Raw genomic sequence first — 7,655 nt, forward strand, 5'->3', positions numbered from 1 at the left:
TGGAGGAAGCTGGGGCTGAGCAGAAAGAATAAAACGTTCCCAGCGGCCGGATCAGCTCTCTTCCTCTGGACTCTTTCCTCGGAAATCCAAAAGCCAGGGGCACATCTAGGGCAACCCACTGTTTCTTGTGTGCAGCCTTCCACCCCCTTTTTTTGCAGGGCCTCCAAGCCCTCCAAGATGACTCCACCAAAATTGGGTTCACGTAATACCCAAAAGCGCAACTTTGCACAAGGAAACTTTACGTCCCCGTCACCTTTCGTCAGCAGTATAGAAGTGGCTGGGTAGGGCCTTATTCCCGGATTTCTTCGTCTGTTTTCTCCTTCCTGGCCCAGCCTACCACCTTGGGACTTCAGCTGGTTTCCCATCCAATGATTAAACAGACCCAGCCCTGCTTGGTTTTTTCCAAGATCAAAATTCCATAAAGTAAATTTGAGGAAAAAAATAATAAAAGCATGCATTAAGTGTCTGTTAGGCGCAGTTCATCCCCTTGGCATTTAAAAAGCCCCAGGGCTACAACTCCTGCCCTCAGCACACCATTGCTGCAGGGCTCTTCCAAGAGGAGGAGGAGGAGGAGAAGGAGGAGAAGTTGTTTTAAAAGATGCACAGTTCAAATGGAAGAAAATATATTACAGGGGGTGCGAAACTAGCTAGAATGACTTGGACCCTGCCCTGTGGAGAAGGAGCATCACTCAAATCCATGTCTCATATTTGCAAATCTATCAACTTCAGTCCTTCAATTTGACATGCTGCGTTTCGTTTTAAAGCATCATACTCACATTCCTTTGTTGCTTGGTGTAACTTTCTCCAACCATATGCAACTTTACCTAAAATGCCATTTTTGCAAACCATTTCCCCTGATATGGCATAATATGCTGTTTTTTCTACAGAGCCAGGCTTTTTCCTAATACACTTCATGGCTGACATTACTGCTGCTGCTGTTTTTGTAACTATTACAGGTAGTCCTCACTTAAAGGGACTTACAACTGGTCCTCGCACTTACAACCATCGCAACACCTCTGCGGTCATGTGATTGTGATCCGGGCATTTGGCAACCACCTCACACTTACGATGGTTGCAGTGTCCCAGGGTCACCTGATCGACTATTTTGGCAGTCAAAGCCTTGCCTCTTTTTTACATGTGCCTGACGCAAGGGGTGGGCCTTTAGTTGTGCACTCACAGCTGCCATCTTGACTTTTTTGACACACACACACACCCATGGACCCCTGACTCCACCCTTAGAAGGTGGCTGATCCAGCTCAAGAAGAGAAAAGGCCCATGTTAAACTTCCTCCTGGAGATGTAGTTCTATAACCACTGATCTTTCAAAGCAAAAGCAGCTGAACCGGCTACCTAATTTGTATCTAAATTTGAAATAATCAATCAATCGATCAATCTGTGTGAATGTCTTGGAGTCAGCTTCCGTTTCAATGCATATCTATCCAGGGTCCCGGCAGCTTTCTTCGCAGTTTAGAAGCCCCTTTTCCCTCTGCTTCCTCCCTGCCCTTTCGTGAGCTTGATGATCTGAGAACTTTCTGGTCCATTCGGGGATCTGAGCCCCGCCATTGACGTCTTTCTGAGACATCTTTCAGGCGACGTAGGAGCGTCTTTCTGGCCTCCAAAGGAAACATTGGGTGTCACGCAATTCGGCGGCCAGCCGCACACAGAGATTTTCCCGGTGTTTGCTTGTTCGTATCCAAAAGTCATTCCCTGCCATTTTTGGCTCAGAAGAAGTGGTAGAAGAAACCTGTCTCAATTTACCAGACGGTGTGAAGACAGAGATGATGGAAAGAACCTGGAATTCATCCTCCTTCTGGAAAAATAGACTTTTCTGAAGCCAAACATTATCCTGTGCTGGTACGGCATGTGATTGTGAGCAAAGTTTCCCAAAGAATTTAAAAAAATCTACAGCTGTCTAAGCTTTTACCTGGAAATGGTCTTGCCAGCCAGCCAACCATCAAAATTCAGATTCTTGACTGAACATCGAATCAAGGAGGGATTCAGAGAAGAGAGATCAGGGGTAGCTGATCTCCTTTTAAGATCTCTCCTGGGTAGATTCCTTTCTCATGAAATCTGAAAAGCAGGACGGGGTTGTGTTTATTTGTAGATGGTGCCGAGCACCACCAGTTTACAAGGTTTTTTCAAGGTACTAGGAGGATTTTGGCCACAATGTTCATTTGAATACTTCCCCCAACACACAGGCAGAGAAATGGGGACAGTGTGGGAAAACCTGGAATAGAGAAATCATTCTCACTATTTTATTTGTTGTTGCCATGAATGAAAACACTTTTACTACTAAATTAGACTTTGGATGGGTCCCTCCATCAATTAAGGAGGTTCCTTAATGCCCTTTAAAAAGACCCTGCCAGGTTGTGTTCATCTGCCTTGGAGAATATCTGCCACAGGAATAGAGGAACCAAGGAGAAGGTCCTCCATGCAGCATGGAGATCAGTAGAATCTAAACCAATAATGGCTAAGATGTTCAAAGCAGTAGGATATCAATGTTTGCTGTCCTATTTGGTCCTTGGAATAGCCAATCTTAGTGGCTCAGGAAAGCCCTACTGCAACAGAGAAGTGGTTTCATCTCTAAAACTGATTTGTTTGAACCTGTCCATCACTTAGAGACTCATTTTACTGCTCACGATATGGAGTTGTTCATACATAGGGTGTTGTAGATATGCCCATCGCTTTTGATGTGGTTGCATTTCCCCTGAACGAGCAGGTGTGCAATCTGGGACTTCACCTGGACTTGTGGCTCCAGCTAGAGCAGTGGGTGGAGTACATGATCAGGAGACCCTTTGGCCAGTTTGGATGGTCCACCAGTTGCATCCTTTCCTGGACTACGAAGTGCCAAAGACAGTGACTCAGGAAGTCATCTCCCAGACAGACTGCTGCAATTCACTCTACCTGGGGCAGCCCTTGAAGACAACCTGGAAGCTATAGCTGGCACAGAATGCAGCTTGTCTTCTGCTGACTGGTGCTAGCCAGTTTAACAGAGGGAGCTGCCAGCAAGTTTACAAGCCCAATTCAAGGGGTTGGTCCTTACTTGTACAGCCTTTTATGATTCAGCTTCTCCCTGTCACCAAGAAAATCTTCTCCAGGTAGAATCTCCCCACTCAGTGTGCCAGCCAGGGAGTGTCCTGCAGGTACCCACCCCAACAGAGATCAGGGGGAGGGGTCCAAAGGATAGCCTTCTCAGCAGTAACCTCTTCCCTCTGGATCACTTTGAGGTTAGGACTGCCCTGAGTGCCGAAGAATTGATCCCTTTGAACTGTGGTGCTGGAGAAGACCTTAAGAGTCCCCTGGACTGCTAGGAGGTCAAACCAGTCAGTCTTAAAGGAAATCAACCCTGATTGCTCATTGGAAGGACTGATAACGAAGCTCAAGCTCAGATACTTTGGCCACCTAATGCGAAGAGAGGACTCTTTGGAAAAGACCCTGATGCTGGGAAAGATGGAAGGCCAAAGGAGAAGAGGACGGCAGAGGATGAGATGGCTAGATAGCATCACTGGAGCAATGAGCATGAAACTGAGCAAACTCAGGGAGGCAGTGAAGGACAGGAAGGCCTGGCGCGACGTGGTTCATGGGGTCACGAAGAGTCAGACACGACTTAACAACTGAACAACAACAACCCTGTTAAGATTTAGGAAGGATGTGAAGGTACATTCTATCACTTATGGTGGACTTGTGAAAAGGCCAAGAAATATTGGAATATGATACGTACTTTGACTCAAAAGATTTTGAAAATAGATTTGCAGTTGAAACCAGAGACTTTTCTTTTAGGTATGATGGATGAACAAATGGAAAGACAACACGGAAATTTATTTCTTTATATGATAAATGCAGCAAGACTCCTATAAGTGCAAAAATGGAAGGATGTACAAATATCTACTGCTGAAGAATGGATATTGAAATTAATGGAATTGGCTGAGATGCCGAACTTACTGCTTTGCTCAAAGACAGGGCCCTGTCCTACCTTGGGTCTAACTGGAAACCACTCTTAGACTTTTTGCTTGATGCTCACAAAAATGCAACTTCGATTTTGGGATTTGCTGATTGATGTTACAGAAATATCTGGTACAAATCATATGCATTATCCAAACAGATTAATTTTTGGAACCTTTCTGAATATTAGATTAAAACTATTTTTACTATGTAAATTTTTAGATATTAGAGTAAGAGGCGAATATATTCTCTATCAATACCTGTACCAAGGAAAGTCGGAAGCTCTTCTTTTTTTCCTAGGCTGCCTCTTCTTCCCTCCCCCTTTTTTCCTTTTCCCCTCCTTTTTTCCCCTTCCTTTTTTCCTGATTTTTCTGTATTTTGACTTTTTTGGAAAACATAATAAAATTTATATTTTAAAAAAAATTGGGAAGGATGTAGAAACAGTGCTGTTTTGCAGGGCCTTTGGGGTACTGGTGAAACTGTCAGCTCTAAGGGGTAGATAGATCAAGAAACCAACTCCCCAAGAAGACTATAGCTGTATTTTAATGAGTTAGGCTACAGTAACAGAATCGTGCGAGTCTGTCTGTATTTAACCTTCCCTCCCTCCCACTGAGTCAAGGAGAAGCCAGACTGAGCCTTTTCCTCATATGATCTCCTTTCCCAAAGCTGAAGAAATGCTTCTGCCCTCGTTTCTGTAGCAGCTTCTGAATATTCCCTTCAAGGCTGTCTCCACAGCTCTCCATGTAGACAGCCGATCACTGTCTTCACATTGGTAAGCCTTGCAAGAAACAACACGCCAATGAGCCCATATATTTATTTATTTTTGTCACCCTAATACTTCTAAGAAGAGTTGCCAGGGATTTTTCCCCTCCTGGTGCCCCACACTTATCTTTTGCTTTGAGTTCTTCTTTGGGCACTGATAGCCTCTTCCCAAGAATTCTTCATCTCCAGCTGCATCGGTCAGGGTTAAATTGCATCGCAGTGCCTGGGATGGGGGAAAACCATCCCTGGGTTAAGGAAGGTTAAACCAGGTTAGTACTCAGATGAGAGGCCACTAGCTAATCCCAGGGCTGTAGATTAGAGTCGGCAGTTGAAAAACATTCAGGGAAGAAGGCCATGAGGAACTGAGCTCAACTCAAAGATACCTTTATGGTTGTCCTTTTCACTCTGTGTGACATTTGTGCTATTGGGGACCTGCTGTTGGGCAAGGTGGAGAGAGTGGCATCAAAACGCCAGTAATAGCTTGCTTGCCCACACCTTTGGATCTCCTCTCTCCATGCCCCACCCTGAATCCAGTCTTTTGCTATTCTGAAAGCCAATATGTTATGTGTGTATGTATGTATGTATGTATTTTTCATATTATACATGCTTTAATAGAAAGGCAGAATGACTCATTGTCATGGCTACAGTATCAGTTCCCAGATGAGGAGAGTTCATTGAAAACACACCAAAGGTAATTGCGTAGGTCTATGATCTATTTGAAAAACAGTGGCAGGGGAGAATTTGAAGAGGATTTGCAGTGTTTTTCTGAGTTCTACAACCAGGTTTTCCTCTTGCAGTTGATCTGTGCTCCACGTGATATCTGTGGGAAACCCTGAAACAAAGGTCTAACTCCAGAAAAGCAAGAGGGGTCGTAAGCAGGAGATTTGAGATCAGGGACTTACATGGCACCCTTTGAAGAAATGTTTGATTCCTGTCTAATTCCAAGAAGCTAAGTGCAAACACTGGTCAGATATGATTTTAAGAGAGTAGGTTCCTCCAATGCCCTAAGTCAGAATTCAACAAACTACATTCTGGTTTAGTCATAATAAACTTGGCCATAGGTGGGTTATGTTCCATGTGGGAGAATTTGCTTCTGGTGCATTTTTGAGCAACTGAATTTATTCTTCCTGGGCTATTTGTATTATTTGTATGGATGTTTTATGTATTAGATGTATATCTAACTTTACCTTTAGGAGCACAAGGTGGCTTTCAGGAGATCTCCCTTCATTTTATGCTACGCTAATCAGAAGTATGAAAGAGGTTTCTAGGCAAACAATGAAACAAAAGAGACACATCAGGGGGAAAAGGCATATAAAGGAATTGCTGCAAAAATTGGGAAGGATGGGAGGACAATATTGAATAGTATGCATAAGTTGGGATGATAAGGGGAACAATATGAAGTTTTGAGTCTGGTGGATATTCAGTTAGTACCATCGGGTAATATTTTTATCACTGGATAATACTGATGTTCTGAAGTCACTTCAGAAATTACAGTTGTTGAAAAATGGTAAATGGCCTGGATGGTTTTTAAGTGGAATAGTAGAAGGCAGTTGCAGATTTGCTGGGCCCTTCTGGAGGTCCCTGATGGATCTTTTAAGGCTGGTAAAATTCCTCTATATTGTTTTATGAGGCGTATATAAAGTTGATTCTAAGAACAAATGCAAAATCCTAAACTCTGTGTTGGTTATAGGCCTATTTCATTAATTAATGAGGATACTAAGCTTTTAAGTACTTTACAAGCTAAGCCAATGTTTCTCAGCCTTAGCAACTTTAAGATATATAGCTTTGGGAAATGTATAACTTAGATAAGTTACAGATTTCCAAAAGCCCCACATCTTAAAGGCAATATTTTCCACTAATGAAAGCAATATGTTCTTCTTTGGCACAGATTTTATGACATTGTACAATAATATTTTGTATCTGATTATACCATAGTATTATATGGTATTTTTAGTAAACCAGTGACTATCTGAATTTCAATATTGATTTGTTTCTCTCTCTTCTTTTTGATCATTTTTAGCTTGTTTAGTTTAACTTTATTATTGTAGTGTATTTCGGTATTTTAGTTATATTTTATACTCTTCTAAAATAAAGAATTAAGAAAAAGACTGCTTCTATGCCTCTCAAGCGGAAGAATGCCATTATTGTTCCCTTATACACAGTGAAAGGTAGCAAGTGTATACAAAAACCAGAGATGGATTCGTTTATTAAGTTTATATATAAAGCTCCTATTAGCATAAATAGTATTATTAATAGAGTTACTTTAACATTCAAGCAAGCAGCTATGGAAATTACCTCTTTTAAAATATGATCAGATTAAGTTTATTTTTAAGGAGACAGACAAAAATACGTTACTGATTACATAAAATAGAGCTGCAAATATTCATCTGCATGGAAAAAACCCACATTTTCTATAGTGTCTATGATTATTCTTATTGTAGAGTCAGAATTTTAAAAGGTACAAGAAGAAAAGGAATATGCAACAGACCTTTCCTGGGAAGGTTTGGGAGTTATTTCTAGACTAAAATACAAAATCCGTTGAGAAATGTCTTGATTCGTCCAACTGAAGGTTTGCAGAACCAACCCAAACTTTCACATTTCAAAAACGATTCATTATGCAAAAAGGAAGGCAGGAAAATGCAGCTCATTTTCAAGTCGTGTTTGTGTTCTCTTTCCCAGAAAGGGAGAAGAGATATGGAAAATAGTTTTTATCAGGCAAAAGGTCTTGTTAGCTTGTGATAAGAGAAGACACTTCTCTACTATATGTAGCATCTTTCCCTGGTGTGTTCTTGTGCTCAGTCGTCCTGAATAAATTCACTTTTATTTGCATTGCGTGAGTTGCAAACTGCCTCCTAAAACTGACAAAATGTTGATCTCATTGTATCTCTGGGTAAGTCTGCCTTAACATAAAAAACAAATCAGTTCCCCTAGGTGAACCACTGGATTAAAAGT

The sequence above is a fragment of the Python bivittatus genome, unplaced genomic scaffold (genome assembly GCF_059951505.1).
Source record: "Python bivittatus isolate LINGU-HERP-01145 unplaced genomic scaffold, Pbiv_v1 ctg000030_np1212, whole genome shotgun sequence".
NCBI lineage: Eukaryota > Metazoa > Chordata > Lepidosauria > Squamata > Pythonidae > Python > Python bivittatus.